General features: G+C 40.7%; 1 protein-coding gene across 4 annotated transcripts in view; it reads left to right on the forward strand.

The window, feature by feature from the left end:
* pisd (phosphatidylserine decarboxylase) overlaps window positions 1-18,794 on the forward strand; it is a 111,575-nt gene that overhangs the window by 42,021 nt on the left and 50,760 nt on the right. For 2 of the 4 annotated variants that reach the window (XM_048556111.2, XM_048556114.2), the window contains exon 1: window positions 7,917-7,987. The exons of the other annotated variants lie outside the window; for them this stretch is intronic. The gene's annotated coding sequence lies outside the window, so the exon portion shown is untranslated. Of the gene's footprint in view, window positions 1-7,916; window positions 7,988-18,794 lie in introns of those variants that run through there. 4 annotated transcript variants of the gene reach the window in all.

Below are 18,794 nucleotides of genomic sequence, written 5' to 3' on the forward strand. Positions count from 1 at the left end.
ACATTGCATGAGAGGAAAGAACAAAAAAAAAGTGAAAAATGGAAAAGGAAATAACAGTATTTTGGTAATTTAGTTAGAACTGTAAACTCACAAAGATCTCTTGGAGGGCTAAGTGGAAGCATTGACTTTAGCTTGGTTGAGTGATGGTGTCACAGGGCAGTTGGAGATGTGCACACTTGTGAATGAGGATGACACAGGCAGATGAGTATGGCATACCATGACAGCAAATTCCCTGGCAGGAGTAGTTTCAACTGAATTTATCTTTTGAACACCGGTTATTTTACTCATTAACAAAATTGCTTAATGTGGATGGGTCTATCTCAACCAGTGACATAAGCCTTACTCAAACCTAAAACTGTGGTAGCTGCTTCCTGTTTCTCCATTTCACAGGCAACATTGAATTAATTATATAATGACTGATGTGAGATAAATGTTGCCACACTGTTAGACCATTAACTAAATCTGGCTCATTATACTGAATCTAAAATAACGTGCACTCTTGCTAGTTCAGGGACATTGCTGCAGAGAACTATCCTGCGCACTGAGTTACCTTGCTGACGTGTTTGTTTGCTCTGTTAATCTGTATGAAAATTTAAACCCTCTGTTAAAACTGACCTGCCTTTGACGCTGTGCATTCCTATATTCTGTCACTCTAATTCGCTACAAGAGGGCCTATACATAACTGCCATTATTTTGTAGAAACTTTATTTTTTTTAAATTCTACCAATGAATCTCTTTTCTCTACTCTCATAGAAGTTATTCCTTCACAATTACTAATTCTTCCCTTGCATATCTTCAATTTTCTCTATTTTACCTGTTCTCGTTACTTAGTTTTTGGTACCCAGCCCTGATCATTGTGCAGCCATACCTCACTAGTGGCTATCATGTTGCACACTCCAAGTTAAATTTGCAGCTGATATTCATTCAGTTTGTTCCTTCTACTCCGGTAATGTAGTAATTAATGAGTCCAGGCTACTGTAACAGGGCGCAACCATCTATTAATGCATAGTTTGCATTCAGAGCAAAGCTCAATACCTCGCCAAATATCAAAATCTTTGTCCTCCATTTTGAACTGCACTGAAAGGTCACTTTCTACTTTAACTCTACTTCACCTTTATTGTAACATCAATAACATGTTCCTTTTTCAGTTTTCTGGACGGTGGGTGACATTTGGCCTTCATTGACTACATTAATTATTGCTCAGTAATTTCCCAGAGGTGTTGATTTTTTTTTAAACTACAGCTGTCCTAGTGGTAGTAAAGGAACAGAAATTTGTGTTTGAGTTAAATTGCATATGACTTGGAGGGCAAATTGGAGATGTTTTACTGGAGTGCTGCTGCTTTCCTCCTTAACATTCTTTACGTAGGGAGGTGCTGCTGAATTGCTGCAGAGCATCCTATGGATGCCACATACCATGGACATAGTATGCTTAGTTGAGTGAAAAGTTTTGTGTTTTTTGTTTGATTAATATGAATTTAGACATTGAGTAGTTTAAACAGTGCCAGCTTTGGGCATTACAAGTACAGTTAGATGCTGAATACATCTCCCTTACTCTAACCAAAGTAAACATAATTGCAAGGATGTACATTTGTTTATTATATACACCAATAATCTATTATATTTCTTTCTTTATCCAATGTTTCTCATTGTGCTTTGACTGCAAACTGGAAAGTTTGATGCTGTAAAGCCCCAGTAATTATGGAGGCAGTATCTCCGAACACATTTCTATAGGACTTCAACCAACAGAGAAAGGGGGTAGCATTTCATCACACCATGTATGTTGTTTGTAATACCTTGTGTAGTTGCCTGTGTACAGAGTTTTGAAGTGTTTTGATGCACAGCATCAGTAGCTAAATGTGCAGATTTGATGCCAGTGCAATCTCACAATAGGTTCTGAGATATTGTACCATATTCCTCTGTTAGACTAAAGTTAATAAACTTTCTGTCAGGCTACCCCTTTACATCAGTTCTGATTACGGTGCAATCTAGCTGGTTGTTCTGTCATAGGGTTTTTAGGCTATAATGTCAGGTGAACCAATTTGTGCTTGACAGAATAGTCCCTACCTAGTGCACCTGCCAGGGGTTTTCATGTTTTTACTATTCTTACCTTATTTCTGCATGTTTTAGTACTGTGGCTCAGGTTTAAAAATGGATCTTGTCTGTATTCGAAATTAACTAGGATTGGATTTCATGGTGAAAATATCCGGCACCAAATATGCAGTTTAACTTTCAGAAGCAAGCAATTTACAGTAACAACGATGCAAAACACGTAATACAATACAAAGCAAGACTGTACAATACCATGTAAATGTTCAGTGTTGTCCACTGTATTAGCTTATCTTTATAATTCAAATATTCTCCTATTGAGGAAATTGTGTGGCAAACTGATCACCTTCTTAGAAGACCTAATGCTGCAGTGTTCATTAAGAGAAATTTGTAAGCCAGGCACTAAGCAATCTCTAAACAACTAAATTCCAGAAAGTCTAATAGAACCATTGAATCCGGAAAGATTCTCTTGTTCTCCTAGTTTCTTTGAAAATGAGTTGTCCGCTATAAGCAAAAACAGCAGTGTTATGACAGCAGTACAGATTCTTATTCTTGTATATTTTATTTCTCAGAATCGTAAATGAGAAAATAAATGCAGGAGATCTAAAACCTTAACTGAAATGCAGGGCTTACTTTCTTTACAAAGCAGTGTGCCTCTAATTAATTTTGCCTGAGCTGCTTTAAGATATAGCTTGATATGTGTGCTAGTGGTGTAGAAATGCATGTCTATTATAACTCTTCACTACTTAAATTTGGTAGAACCTTGGGAATTTCAAAATTAGTTGATTACAACAGTTTATAGCGTGTATCAAAATTCACTCATATGTCAGAAGTTGTCATTCAGTGCAACCATTTTAGATTTCAACAAAGCAAGTTGAATCCATCCCTGATTAATCTTTCCAGTGCTCTTGGGCGTATTTACAATGGAAACAGTAAACTAATGCAAATAGATTCACTAAATGACACACACAAAATGGATAAGCCCCTGACCTTCATGCTAAACTATATTGATTCAGAACACGTGCAGCTGAGCTATTTATCTTGTGTGTAGATACGCAAAGCAAATTCACAATTTATGCCCCATCCTTTTGATAACAAACTGGTTAGGCAAAGTGGAACATTACTCTGGTCCAACATGCCAAATTGTGGCCACAAAAATCATTCAGCACAGAAGGAAGCCATTCAGCCCACTTTATTGGTTCTTTGCAAGGTGAACCTATCATAGCTCTTTAATACACCCTTACACCCTGCAGATCTTTTCTCTACTGATGTTCTAACTTCCATGCTTCTCCTTTTTATAACATTATTAGTTTTCTTTCCACTTTTGTCTCCTGTTTGCTTAAATGTAAATAAATATAACTTAACTCAGTCAGTCACATGGCCTCTGCCTGTGCTGTTACAGATTTTCATGCTGCAGTGTGGTCTGCAGCCAATGATAACCTTTTCATGTGTCTAAGTGACCATACTTCATGTGTCAGTCCAGGCTATCCAATCATCTCTCAACATTGTTTAAAATGTGCTCACACTTGTACTTTCACATTTGTTTTCTAAATGGTGCAGCAGTAATGAAAGAGTATAAGCCTTGACTGATATTCTTTTTTCACCCTCTACTTCCTCATCACACCCACAATCCTCTCACCTGCCACCTGCCCTTGTTGCCCTCTTGCCCCCCCCCCACCCACTGTCATCATTCTTTTCCCCTCACCCACCCATCTCCATCACTTTTCCCCCACACCCAGTCCATCCTGTCATCCTCTTCTCTCCCACCCCCACCAACCCTGTCAACCTCCAACCTTGTTGTCTTCCCATCTCCATTCCTTCCCCACCCTGGTTAGAGTTCCTGAGTGTCTAATTGCAGTGGGCTTCTTGTGTCATGGCCAAGACCTATTTCAGCACTGGCCTTGATAAAGTAGTGTCGAATGCATGGATTGGAGCCAAGCAACAATTGGTTTAAGAGAAGATAACTTTCATCTCAGTCAGGCAAGTGTTCAAAGTCCGGTCCAGAGGTGAAAGAATTAATATGTCAACTTATTTAAGTATTAAGCTTCCTGATAATTTACATCTCCAATGGTGACCCTGAAATGGTCAAAATTAAACCTTTCAATAATCCCTTTTTTAATTTTTTGCATCTCAGCTTCCAGTATGTAAATACATTCCTACATTATCTCCTTTTTGAATCTTAATTAGGGAAAAAGTAATTATGCAAACCTTGATATTTGCATAGACTTTAAGATCCCAAATTTGAATGTTGGTCTTTGTTGTGAGGAAACCTAACTCAGCAATCTCAGCTATGCTGCAGTTAGCCTCAGGGGCTCTGAATTTGGCCAAGGAATTTTTTTTCTCTCAATCATTAAACACCCCAAGTCACCTCATAGGAATGTAATCAAACTAAGTTTCACACCAGACCAGCTAGCTTGTAGTGTGGGTGGAGGTACATTTCTTAAGGAGAATCTGATGGAAGGAGCAGCTGGGAGCTAGGAATGTGACACAGTTTAAGGGGAGAATCTTGTTTAGGGCCTGATAGGCCAGTGGTGAAGTGGTAAAAATCTAATTTTAAGAGGACTGATTTAGAGGAGCTCATGGATGTCAGCAGAAATTGAATAAAGCAAATAGGAAGGGGCTAACTGCATCCCTAAACCAGCCTAGTTCGTTCCCTCCCCCCACTGCACCACACAACCAGCCCAGCTCTTCCCCCCCACCCACTGCATCCCAAAACCAGTCCAACCTGTCTCTGCCTCCCTAACCGGTTCTTCCTCTCACCCATCCCTTCCTCCCACACCCCCAGCTACCTACTAACTTCATCCCACCTCCTTGACCTGTCCGTCTTCCCTGGACTGACCTATCCCCTCCCTACCTCCCCACCTATACTCTCTCCACCTATCTTCTTTACTCTCCATCTTCGGTCCGCCTCCCCCTCTCTCCCTATTTATTCCAGCTCCCTCTCCCCATCCCCCTCTCTGATGAAGAGTCTAGGCCCGAAACGTCAGCTTTTGTGCTCCTGAGATGCTGCTTGGCCTGCTGTGTTCATCCAGCCTCACATTTTATTATCTAGGAAGGGGCTAAGTAATTGATTTGAAAATCAGGTTAAGAAGACTGAATTGGCTGGGGCTACATTCCCTGTGGCATTGGAAGCTGAGGGGTGACCTTACAGATTTATAAAATCAAGAGGGGCACGAACAGGGTGAATAGTCGGGGGAGTCCGAAACTAGAGGGCGTAGATTTAAGGTGAGAGGGAAAAAGATTTGAAAGGGATCCAAGGAGCAACTTTTCTACAGAGAATATAGCGCATTTGAAGCTTCCAGAAGAAATGGTGGAGGCTGGTACAATATTGACTTTTTAAAGACATCTGGATGGTTACATGAACAGGAATGGTTTAGAGATATGGACCAAAGGCTGGCAATGGGACTAGGTTAATTTAGGATATGTGGTCGGCATGGACAAGTTGGACTGAAGGGTCTGTTTCTGTGCTGTACATCTCTATGACTGTATGGCTGTATGAAGGTGGAAGAGAGTAAGAAGAAAAAATTCAAGTTGTGAAATAGTGACTTCCGCGGTCCAGAAGCTTAAGACGTAAAAGCTTATTGGTTACTGAAGAATCAACCGAGAGCTTGGCAACTCAGTGGTTAACATAGCTGCCGCACAGCACCAGGGACCTGGGTTCAATTCCACCCACTGGCTGTGTGGCAGCTGTGCGTTCTCTGTGTCTGTGTGTGTTTCCTCCTGCAGTCCAAAGATGTGCATGTCAGGTGGATAGGCCATGTTAAATTCCCAACAGTGTCGAGGTGGAAATGTGGGAGAGAGTAGGGGCTGGGTCTGGATAGGATACTTGTTCGAGGGTTGTTGTGGACTTAATGGGCCAAATGGCCTTTTTCGCACCATACGGATTCTGCGAAGAGGAGCTGTAGCATTGTGTTGTTTGATGGTTTATAAAGCCCTTTGTGTAAAACAAATGTTTAAAGCTTATTTTCAATCTAACATGAATGAAATATGGAGCCCTTAAATATGTGATAGGTGAAAGGGAGCAGGACTAGGCCATTCAGCCCCACAAGCCTGTTCTGCCATTCAGAGATCACGTCTGATCTGTAGCTTAACTTTGTATACCTGCCTATGGCTCATATTCTTAAAGATTTTTTTTTAAGCAAATGTATTAATCAGAGTTAAAGTTAACAACAGATGGAGCATCCACAGCCGTTTGTAGAAGAGAATTCCAAATGTCTTCCACCCTTATTTAAAAGCTCTTTAATACAATTCTTCATTCTCACTCAGTTGCTTCTTAACAACTTGGTACAAATAAAGCTGTTGCTTCAGTTGCTTGGGATGATGCCTCATCATATCCTGTCACCAGATACAATCTAGTGTGGGATGTTGACATCATAACTGCTGAGCTGTCCCATTTTCGGTCTCGATCATTCAGTGCTCCCGGATATTTCTATGTTATACATAATAACTGATTTGCTATGTTTTTGTTTTCAAGTGAATCTTCACTTTTCAAACAACTGATTTGTCCCTTGGTTGCCAGTGCGGTATTTCAAGCCTGCTGCTGTTCTGTGTGAGGTGTTTTTGTTCATTAGAGCACAAGCATAAGAGTGCTGCAGTGAAAACCCATATGTACAGAGCACTATTACAGTGTGCTAAAAGACAATGTTGGGGACTCAATTAAGGATGGCACCCCATACTATTTCATGGTGTTCACCTGATTTAAGCCTATGAAATGTTAGGGATGTGGCATTATTTAATGCATGAAAGTTCAGGCCACATTGACGATGAGTTGCTTTAAATTCTAGACTGTTTGGAACATCTACAAGCAATTTGTGCCTGATGTTGAGCTGTACAGTGTAAAGGGAGACCATTCAGCCCATCATGTCTATGCACCCTCTTTAAAAGAACTATACAAATAATTCCACAAACTCATTCTTTCATCCTGCCTTCCCTTCTGTGGGAGCAGGTGGAAACAAAGTTGATGCATCAGAGGCAGTGCGCAAACCCCAAATACCACATCTGCCTGACACCCCAGGCTGTCTCTGACCCCCTTGTGGCAGGGTCTACAGATTGCATTGTTCTTGTCAGCCATTTCCAAACCCATCCATTTGGAAGAATGTCAATCTAGGCAGGCTGACTAAAAGGAGAAGGCTTTGAAAGGTCACACCGCAAAAATTCACTAAGATTCGTTAGCACATTCCAAACCCACAACCACTTCCAACTAGAAGGACCAAGGCAAGAAGTACATTGAAACATTCTGCCTACGGGTTCCCCCTCCATGCCACTGACCATCCAGACTTAGAAATTATATCACCATTCCTACCTGGAATTCCCTCTCTAAAAGCGGGTGTACCTACACCAAATAGACTGCTGTGGATTATGGAGACAGTTGAGCACCTTCTGAAGGGCAGTTAGCATTGGGTAATACGTTGCTGGCCTGCCCATATCCCCGAATTAATAAAAAAAAGTTCTGCTTGCTGGAAGATTAGTAGCAGAGTGAATGTTTTCACTTCTCAGTTCTTAAGTTATGTGACCTGCAGGAATGTGGGATTCTTATGTGGTCACTTGTGTTTCTAGCTCAGTCAGATAACAGTGCCCTGGCTTTTAGGGATGGGAATTGGCCAGAATTCTTCACAAGAAGAATAGCCAACCGATCTACAAGCAAACCTTCAGGAAGTAATTTTGAAAAGAAAATGGAAATGTTGAATTAACGTGATTTCCATTTAGTAGGTAGTTAACCTGTGGGCTTGAACAGTTTCGATGCAAGGGATGGGAGCTGGGGTGTTTCTAATATTTTAAAAAAAACTGCTTGCATTTCCCGGGCAAAGCCGCGATAGCTGAGATAAGAGGGCCTGTCTGCAGGAAAGTAGGAGAGCGCTCTCTGTCACACACACACACACACACACACAGCAAGCAGATCAGAGCTGTGCTGCACTGGCTTTGCAGGAAACGGCGAGCGTGGGTGAGTCTCACTGCCGGCACCGGTCATCTCTTTAGAAAATAGACCCGCAGGGTGGGCGGCGGCGAAGTGGGTGGTGGGGGCAGGATGGGTAAGAGAGGTAAGGAAGTCCTTTGAATAAAGGTAGGTAGGGAAAGAAAGGGCTTCGTGTTATCCAAAAGAAAAGAGAAAGAGAAACGCTTCCTCCGCCCCTTTCCTCTCAAAATTTGTCAGAGGAAATGAGACCAAATGTGTTCAGAAACGCCGCAGGCTTTTTTTGTGTAAAGGAAAATTAAATTAAAGTTGAACTGTATGGTGTAAGTACATTGAAATACACTTTTAAGAAAATATATGTACAAAAGACAGCTCCATTCAAAATGGTGACATTGGATTGCTGATTCTAGTCAGGTATTGTGTGTGCCCTGAACAAAGAAGTTGTTTAATAGTTTATACTTGAAACGGGGTTTTGGGAAGGGGTACGGTTCCTCAGAAGGAAAATATCTATCAGGCAATCGGTTGAAATCACACGGTTTGTTAAACGATGGCGCGATGGCAACGTAAAAATTAACGGTATGAAAAATGTGTATTTCAGAATGCACTGTGTCGTGTCCCTTCGGCTGTGTAACCTTCTGCGCCCCCCCCCCCCCCAAAGATTGGTTTGAATGAGGAAGGATGGCCATTTGGTTTCTCTCTCTCAGCCTGCCATCTGTAGGCCCCCCCTGTTACAGCCATTAGGCTGTCTTCTCGCACTAACCCACTGTTCCTGTCACCCTCTGGAATCCTGCATTTGCAGCTCCCAGTGCTGACCCTTTTGTCCTGCGATTGTGCCATGTTTGAGAATATTGTTCCCTGTTGTCCCTTCCCCCTTGTGCATTTTTAAGTGTGTAACAGCTGTTTATCTCAGGTTTCCCTTTCCGAAGCATTTATTCTCTGCTTTCACGGGCAGTGCAGGGACTAGAAAATTGCCTCTTTTTGATATCTCAAGGACAGCAAAGTCATGGCTGTGCAGTCATCATAACTATGCACTGAATATTCTTGTTCCCCAATAATATCTTATGCTACCAGTTTTTGCAGTGTTCAGACATGGAAAAAAAAGTGTAAAAGTAGTCAACAAAATGTTTGCTTTTTGTTTAGATTGCAGCTATTTTTGAGATGCAGTAGATGATTTTGATTGAATATTTCCCAGTTATTTAATTACTTCACTTCTAATAAATGTACTTAACCATTGCTAGGTGTAAAATAAGGTCTCATATCCCATTACTTATTGAAAACTAGAAGACAGATTGCAGGGACACATAGGATAATTCCAATAGCTAAAATATATGCAAAATGTGACCATTCCCAATAAAAAGAAAGTGCTGTTGAAAGCTAAGGGACTTGTGATACTCCTATAAAAGTGGCAATACTCCCTAGAGCTTAAATGAAGGGTTGAGACAATCCAAATTCCAATGTTCATGAACAAAAGCTTGTTGATTGCTGACCTATCTTGTGCCAGCTATTTTCTTCAAATTAATAACCTTCATTGAAATATGTATCTGATGAGGCAATTCTGAAGTTATGATTCTTTAATCAGTATATTGATGTCAGTTGATTTGAATTCCAGCACCACGTAACACATTTTAATTGCCAGTATGTGACTTCTGTGACTCCTGATTTAAAGTGTGACTCAATTGATAACACTCTCTCTCATAGGTTAAACTTTCAATACAGAAACGTAGGGCTGACATTACTGAGGGAGCAGTGCTCTGTTGGCAGTGCTGCTTTTTAAATGAAATGCTAAACTACCTGACCTGCATTTTTAAAACATCTTTTTACATGCGTTTTTTTTCATGTAAAAATTTCCATGGCACTATTCGGAGCAAAGCAGACACATCCTCCCAGTGACCTGGTCAAAGTTTATCCTTCAACCAACAGCACTGAAACTGATAATCTGGTCAATATCGCACTTCTGTTAGTGTAGACTTGCTGTACACAAATTTACTGCTACCTTTCCTGCATTGTGGCAGTGACTTCCATTTCCACTCACCTGTAAAGTACCTTGGGATATTCTAAAGACATTGGAACCCTTGCACTTTCAGCTTATATAGCATCTTTCTTTCTACCTACAGAACCACTCGATAGCAGCCACAACTTGCATCTAATTAGTGCCCACAAAGTGTTTTCAAAGTGCTTCACAAGCATGTTATCATGTACTATTTGATGTTTAAAGCTGTGTAAAACTTCTGATGGATTTTGGATGCCATTTTAAAGGAATAAGAAGGTGGTTCTGTTTAGGGCAGATAAATGCATGATCACCTTTGGAGGAGCAAAGGAAATTGGAGATGTGCAAAAGGCTGCGTTTCATGGAGCTCAGCTTTTAAAGGGTTTTTGGGGTTGCAGGATGGCATAAAAGCAGGGAGAAGAAGCTAGGTCAAGGAGGCTTGAGAATGTTAAAATGGAGGCATTGTTGAACTGAGAGCTAGTACAGGTCGGTGAGCACAGAATGAACAGGACTCGTTTTGAGTTATGAAGCGCACACGAGATTTTGGATGAGCTGTTAAGTTTCTAGAAAATGGAAGATGGAGTTGGAATAACACTTTCATATTCTCCACACAGTGCAAAGTTGTAAGCACAAAATCTTAGTGTTTCGCTGAATGTTTTCATGATTCAAGATGCGAAAGCAATACATCTATCGTTGTGATATCTAGAAATCTTTGGTGACAACAATCATTGTTATCACAGAGGATAGGTTGGAATTACCCGTGAAGTTTGCAGCCAGCCATAAACAGCCCTGAAGTATCAACTTTTAATTGATTTAAAGGCAGTGGATTTGTCACAGACAGTGCCTGTTTTTAAAAACCCTTCCAGCAACAGTTCTTTAAATGCAATGCCGCCTTACGTAGCTTGAGTAATTGTGGAATGCATGAATGGTGTTTATTCACGGCACAGCCTTTGAGGCAAAATAGTAAAAGAATGATGTTCTCTTGATCTAATAGATAATCTTTGATAATAGTGGTGGCTTTGAATCAAAAGGAGAAGCAATTTAAACAAAAATATAGCTTGTCACAAAGTTCCAGGTTTCTAGAAAATTGTTCTAATCACGGGTTCTGGCCTAGTAGAGATCTGAGTTTACCATAATGTAATAGAATGCAATTGGACAGAAGGAATATTTGAACGAGAAAGTGGAAATTATCCCCTCATCTCTTGGGCTTCTGTGCTGTCTTTGCATCCTTTGATTTTGAATTCAGTCGAGTTGTGTCAGCTGTGGCTCCATAGGTTGCATTCTCATGGTTAAAAAGTTGTTTGAATGAGACCCACTCCACGGACTTGAGTATAATATAGAATGGTGCTCCACTATTGTAAAAGTCTTTTGGTTGAGTTGTTAAAACAATACTCCAGTGGTTGGAGCAGGTGGTTGTCAATAAATCTTAAAGTGCTACTTTGACAAAGTACTTGGTGTATTGGCCAAATGCATCCTCAACCAACTTCAGGAAAACAGGATATCTCTCCTTTGGTTGTGGGACCTTGTTTTATGCAGAATGCATCTTCTGTGTTTCATTGACTACTTTGTAAAAGTGGCTGTAAAGTCCTTCAGGATATGCTGAGATTGTTGATGGAGCCACATTGATTCAAGCTCTCATTACAATGGCTCAGGATTTGAGGTAAAGCTTGTTCAGGATATGTATGTCTTCACAACAACTTGAGTTAGATTCCACCTTCCTGTGGGACCTCTCAATATCGGTGTTGAGGATGGCCCTGAAACACTTCTATTGAACGCAATGATGGGGGTCATTGTATTCATGTGTGGTCTGATCAGAAACTACCCATGTATAGGAATGCTCGCTATCACTTCCAGAAGCTCAAAGACCATTGATAATCCTTCTTGATGCTGCATTTCCCTTCTGTTTGGTGATTAGTGATTGCTTCAGGCTTCTGGCTGATTTGACTTTGTTGATTCTTTTGGTAAAAACCTTATCAGTTAGGGCTCATCTGGATTAATGCTTCATGATCACTCACTGTGGTCTGGTGACCGAAAGAAATTAATATAGTGCTGGTGGCAAAAGTATAGGAGAGCTTAAACCTGAGCAATTAATCTAGGTATTATCAATTTAGTGACTGTCATTTTTACATTTCATAAGGTTAACAAAAGCTAGCCACAGATATTCATCCTGATTCAAAAATTGAACTAAATGCAATAGAAATAATATTTTAATTTCATGTGACCCCCTCTAATTTATTTAAATAAATCTTGGGGTTCCTACAATGATATATATTGCTAAACAGAATACTGCTGTTGCTTACTATAAGGCTAATCACTCAAAATCCATTCTACTGGGCAGGATGTGTTAGGCAAGCAGGCAACCAGATAAAAGCAACTGCGCTACTCAAAAGTTGGGGTCGTGGCAGAAGACTTCCAGCAGAATAAGAGAAATATTCCAGGACTGACCACAAAGCATTCTTATTGTTTGCAAACATACTTTGACACATGAAAAACCTGACTTGAGAAAGAGCGATGTGGAAAATGGCTCATGTGGAAAAGCAATGAAACAGATCTTGAGGTTTTGTCTGAAAAATGCAGAAATAAAGTCAGGACATTGAGGGAGCATGCAAACCTCTAAACAATGTGTCTGTCTAACCCTTCAATCACCTGCATGTTACAGGATATGTAGATTATGCATTGAACTTTTCAGTCATTTCCAATCTCATTCAACCAGAGTGGAGATAAATCATCCTCGATACCAAGGCAATGCCTTAGAAGAAGAATCTATTGGTCATAATGCTACAGACCCAGTAATAAATGAAGTAAGTTGTTAGTTGACCTTAAATGGAATGTGTGTTTCCAGACAGCCTTCTCTTACCAGCGGTAAGCTGCAAATTACTACAGAATCCTTGTTCCACTGATTCTTAGTCAGAGCTTAGCTACTCCATTGTTGAATCCCAAAACTGGTTCACCTCTGAGCACATTTCTACTAGTATGTTTAAAGCTTTCACAGAAGAAATTTATCCTATCTTTCCATGAAAATTTCAAATGAGAAGCCTTGAAGAATAAATAGTATTATTGAGATAAGTAAACTTCACAAATTTTTGGAAGGTGAGAATTAAAAACTGACTTTAATTCTTGTCAGTTTTAATATCTGTTTAAGATTTAAAGGAAGGAGTAGACCATACTGCACACTTTCTATTAATTGCTTTCCTATAGTGATTCAGTCACCAGGATCATGACCTCTAACATTCGCGACCTGCTTTAGTTCATACCTGTTGCAATGCTTTGCTGTGAAGAGTGGTTGAAAATGAGGCCATTGTGCTTTTTTAAGGGACAATTCAATGAATTTGTGGGAGTGGACTGAGCTGCAAATGGATTTAACCAGTGTTAACAGTAGGTTGCAAAATCTGTTTTCATTCTGTTGACTTTAATAGAAAGTATGGATGGTGAAAAGGAACAAGAAAGATGACATGCTCTTTGTGATTCCCATAGCCTTTCACCACTGGAGTTTTCCTCAGTTTGTACCATGGTCCCTTTAGGATGAATGATAAAGATTAATTGCTATGATTATTTAATATCCCAATCATTGTGTTATGGGACTTCCAGTTTTGTGGTAAATGCACCAGATGGATTTCCTGTAGAAACCCTGTTTCTAAATGTTATCTTTAGAAAATGTGTTCAATTTTGTCTCGTGGAGATCCTCATTTCACACCTTTACTCACTCCCCTAATCATTTCAGTGCATTAGCTACTAGGATGATCCATGTGAATCCTCCACTGGCTCTATTAGTTTAAAGCAGAGAGCATTGTCATTTGTGGCTTCTTCCCCTGCTCCTGGACTTATGTTGGTCAGAGTAGTTTTGGCTCCCATTGTGCATTGACAGTTTTCTCCATGTAATGAAACGGCTAAGGCCTGTGCAACATGTCTCTCCGCATACTATTTTAGAAAGTTGGTGATTTAAGAATAAAAACCAAAAGAGCTACAGATGCTGTAAATCGGGAATAAAAACAGAAGTTGCTGGAAGTTCAGCAGGCCCAGCAGTATCTGTGAAGAGAAAATCAAAGTTAATGTTTTGGGTCTGGTGACCTGAGGAAGGATCACTGGACCTGAAACGTTGATGCTAATTTAAGAATGCTTGCTGAAGATAAGATTTGCCTGATATCAGTTGAGTGGAAAACTTTATACAAAATGGCATTCCCAGTATTAGATTGCCCTTCTCCTTTAAGTGTTGACCAAAACCTTTTGGCATTAAGACAGTTGAAAATACTCGGCTATCTTTTATGCATTTGAAATGTATTTGTCTGGGAAAATGCAACTTTAAACTCCAACCAAGAAAGTCTAATTTCAGGTTATATCTACTCGAAGGCCATTTTATTAAATAATGCAGATTTATTTTTAACTTTTTCCTGCTCAGGTATTTAAATGTACTGTTTTCCCTAATTGCATTGATAATATATGTGCTACTCTACCATTTATAAAAATACTGTTCAAGTTCAGCATTCCTGCTCTGCCTATCTGTTAATTTTCTTGAATGAGGAGCCTTTACAGGATAAAGCCCTGTAAATTGGTAATGTGACCCAGATCATAGCTGTTAACAAGAAATCTAGAGGAAGAAAAGGCCCTGTTATGCATGACACCATAAAAATTGAATAAAAAGCAGATGCCTACGTAGCCACCACCTCCAGTTCAAAAGGCCTGGGAGTTACCATGAACCAGAACCAAAAGTTGCCTTAATTAAAATCTTGGAATTTCCTTTCTAATAGCACTCTGGGTGAACCTACAACCCATACATTGCACCAGTTCAGGAAAATGGTTCCCCACAGCCTCCTTAGGGCAATTGGGAATGGGCAGTAAATGTTGGCCTTACCAGCAACATCCATGTTTCATGAAAGAATTTAAGATAAGATTGGGAAGGGTGATGAAGTCAAGTTTCATGACTTTTGGCATTTGGGAAAGAATTAGTGTAGAACAAAGGTTGGCCACTGCTTGTTGAAAGTGCAGTGTGTGTGTAGCATCATGTGTTTGGAATTAAGAAGCAATGAGAGAAGAGTTGAGGCAGGTATCTGTAAAGCAGAGGAACTGCAAAGATTATTGCAGGATGTGGCAGGGTTTGAGGCTAGCAGTATGCGACAGAATGCTTGTCAAAGACTGCTACCTTTTCTCACCACGCAATCAGGACTGTGAGAAGGGTGTTGGAAGAGAATAATTCAGCAGTATCAGCAATTTGTGTTTTTGGGACATTGACAAAAGCAGTCTTTGGTACAAAAGAGCAAACTGAGCTTGCTTTCAACAAAACACATTTAGATTAGTTTAACATCCAAGACACTTAATTAGAACATAGAACAGTACGGCACAGTACACGCCCTTCAGCCCACGATGTTATGCCGAACTTTTACCCTAAACCTAAGGTCTATCTAACCTCCGCCCCTATCTTATACTATCATCCATATGCCTATCTAATAGCTGCTTAAATGCCCCTAATGAGGCCGAGTCCCCTACCCTCTCCAGCAATGCGTTCCATACCCCTACCATTCTGAGTAAAGAACCTACCTCTGACATCTCCCCTATATCTACCTCCACTCACTTTAAAACTATGCCCCCTTGTAATAGCTACCTCCATCCTAGGAAAAAAGTCTCTGGCTGTCTACTCTATCTATAACTTTGATCATTTTGTACACCTCTATCAAGTCACCTCTCATCCTTCGTCATTCTAAAGAGAAAAGCCCTAGTTCTCTCAACCTTTCCTCATAAGTCTTTCTCTCCATTCCAGGCAACATCCTGATAAATCTCCTCTCCACCTTTTCCAACACCTCCACTTCTTTCCTGTAATGAGGCGTCCGGAACTGGACACACTACTCCTGATGGAGCCAAACCAGAGTTTTGTTTGGTGGAACATAACTTCACGGCTCTTAAACTCAGTCCCTCTATTAATGAAAGCTAACACACCATATGCCTTCTTAACTCTATCCACCTGGGTGGCAGCTTTCAGGGAACTGTGGACGTGAACCCTAAGATCCCTCTGCTGCTCCACACTGCCAAGAATCTTTCCGTTAACCCTGTATTCTACTTTCAAGTTTGTTCTTCCAAAATGAATCACAGATATCAAACAGAAATGAACACCAAACCATCAGCTTGGTGAAATAGGCTATTTTTAAGGAGTACTATAAAAGACGAGAAAGATGAAGAGGAGTTTAGTGAAGGAATTTAAGAACTTATAGCCACAGTAGGCTTAAACAATGGAAGAGGTGCCCCTTCAGTGCGCCAGACCCAGTCATAAATGGTGCCACTGTTATGCTCACCACTCAGCTGATCCAGACAAGGTGTAGTGAGACTCAGTTAAACCACTTACTGATTTTAAAGAGTGGCTGCAGTGCAACGACGGTAATAATTTCCCTGAATTCAGGAGATTTATTTTTTGCCACAAGTCTTGTTATTCGCTCAAAGAAGAATTTTGTGATAAATTGGGTGACCTGTATATAAATAACTCGTAAATTGGTAGTTTAGCTTATTGAAATGAAAGGAGCTATGCTGTCCCTAGGGTGGTGTCTAGAGACAGAAATTTGAAGCAAAGTAATCATCTACAAACAGTACTTAAAGAATCCGGCATCAAGTTGTGCCCTTCTACATGCTCTTAACCTCATTTTCAAAGAACAAGAACAAAGAAAATTACAGCACAGGAACAGGCCTTTCGGCACTCCATGCCTGCGCCGATCCAGATCCTCTATCTAAACTTGTCGCCTATTTTCCAAGGATCTATATTCCTCTGCTCCCTGCCCATTCATGTATCTGTCTAGATACATCTTAAATGATGCTATCGTGCCCCCCTCTACCACCACTGCTAGAAATGCATTCCAGGCACCCATCACCCTCTGCATAAAGAACTTGCCATGCATAACTCCCTTAAACTTTACCCCTCTCAACATGAAATCATGATCCCTAGTAACTGAGTCCCCTACTGTGGGGGGGAAAAAAGCTTCTTGCTATCCACTCTATACCTGTCATGATTTTGTAGACCTCAATCAGGTCCCCCCCTCAACCTCCATCTTTCTAATGTTAATAATCCTAATCTACTCAACCTTTCATCATAGCTAGCACCCTCCATACCAGGCAACATCCTGGTGAACCTCCTCTGCACCCTCTCCAAAGCATCCACATCCTTTTGGTAATGTGGCAACCAGAACTGTGAGCAGTATTACAAATGTGGTTGAACCAAAGTCCTATACAACTGTAACATGACCTGCCACCTCTTGTACTCAATACCCCGTCCTATGAATGAAAGCATGCCGTATGCCGCCTTGACCACTCTATCGACCTGGGTTACCAGCTTCAGGAACCTGAACACCCAGATCTCTCTGTGCATCAGTTTTCCCCAGGGCTTTCCCATTTACCATATAGTTCCCTTTCCTGTAGCTTTCAGAGAGCGACCCACGTGCATTTAACACTTATTGCAAGTGCAGAATGTTCGAAATCATTGGGATGCTTTCAGGATTATGGTCATACAGCAGCCAATTTGCACATAGCCGGCTCTCTCAGACAACAGTGGGATTCATGAAAACAGAATTTAATAGTGAAGCTGACTGTGGGATAAATATTGACCAGAATACTGGCGAGTATCCATCTTGGTTGAAAAATGGTATGTCTGTCCATAAGGGCATACAGAGTTTGGCTTTAAAATCATTCAAAAAATGACACCTCAGAGTGCACTTCCAAAGTACTGAACTGAATTGTCAGCCTGGATTATGGGGACACATCTCTGGAGTGGGGCTTGACCAAACTCTGAGTTGAGTGCTGTCGCAGAGTCGCACTGACATCCACACCATTTTTACCTTCCTTTTACCTATGTGGACTTTTCTCTTTAATCTGCATTTACTCTGCACTGACAGTGATGGATGCTGTATTGTCCATTTTGAGTGGCAAGGGAAAGTAGTAGCTACACAGTCCTGATTGAACATTCATGTCCTTGTCTTCAGCTTTCTGTTAGACTTCATGCAGCCTTCCTTGCAGTGTTCCTTTTTCAGAGGACAACCATACTGGGGGGAGGGAACCCGAAAGAATTGTAGATGCTGGAAATCTGAAGCAAAAACAGAAATTGCTGGAAAATCTCAGGAGGTCTGGCAGCATCTGTGGAGAGAACTCAGAGTCAACATTTCAGGTTCAGTGATCCTCTTTCAGTTCCGTTCTTGTTTCAAACAACTTTGTGGAGTTGTTTTATAGTTTGCAAAAAACAGCATTCCAGTGGCTTTTTTGTGCTTCTCACCACCCCACCCCCCAAAGTAAGTGTACACTTCAAAGTAGAAAGAAAGAAAGGTTTTAATGAGAAATCACCCAGCACTTGGGGCTCAACAGTCAGCTGTAATTGATCTGCTTGGACTAATAAACTAGTGTCAGAGAAACGATTAGCAGATTTGTTTTATTAAATGTGACATTAATTTATGGTGTTGCATTGTCAAAACCTCAGTTCTGCATGCAGCAGGATTTCAAGGCGTGAAACAGCGTTGGTAAGAGCTATTTCCCTGTTAGTACCAGGAATGCTAACATAGATCTACGAGCCTGGATGAATGATGTAGGTTCAAGAGTTCTAATCCTGTCAAGGCAGTTGGAGAATTTAAATTCAGCTAGTTGAGGAGAGATCTGTCATACGAAGCTTGCATCTTTAAATGTAAATGCAGGATTTCAGAATTGTTGTAAAAACCCATTTTGTTCTTCAGTGTTCCATAGGGAAAGCCTTACCAGGTGTGGCTTTGACTTTAAATTTGCTTCAGTGTGGTCGACTATTAACTGCCCTCCAAAATGGATCGGCAAACCACTCAGTTGTACCAAACTGCAATGACGATATACTAAACACAAAACTAGGCAGATTACTTGGCA

Source organism: Stegostoma tigrinum, chromosome 26 (assembly GCF_030684315.1).
Source record: "Stegostoma tigrinum isolate sSteTig4 chromosome 26, sSteTig4.hap1, whole genome shotgun sequence".
NCBI classification, from domain to species: domain Eukaryota; kingdom Metazoa; phylum Chordata; class Chondrichthyes; order Orectolobiformes; family Stegostomatidae; genus Stegostoma; species Stegostoma tigrinum.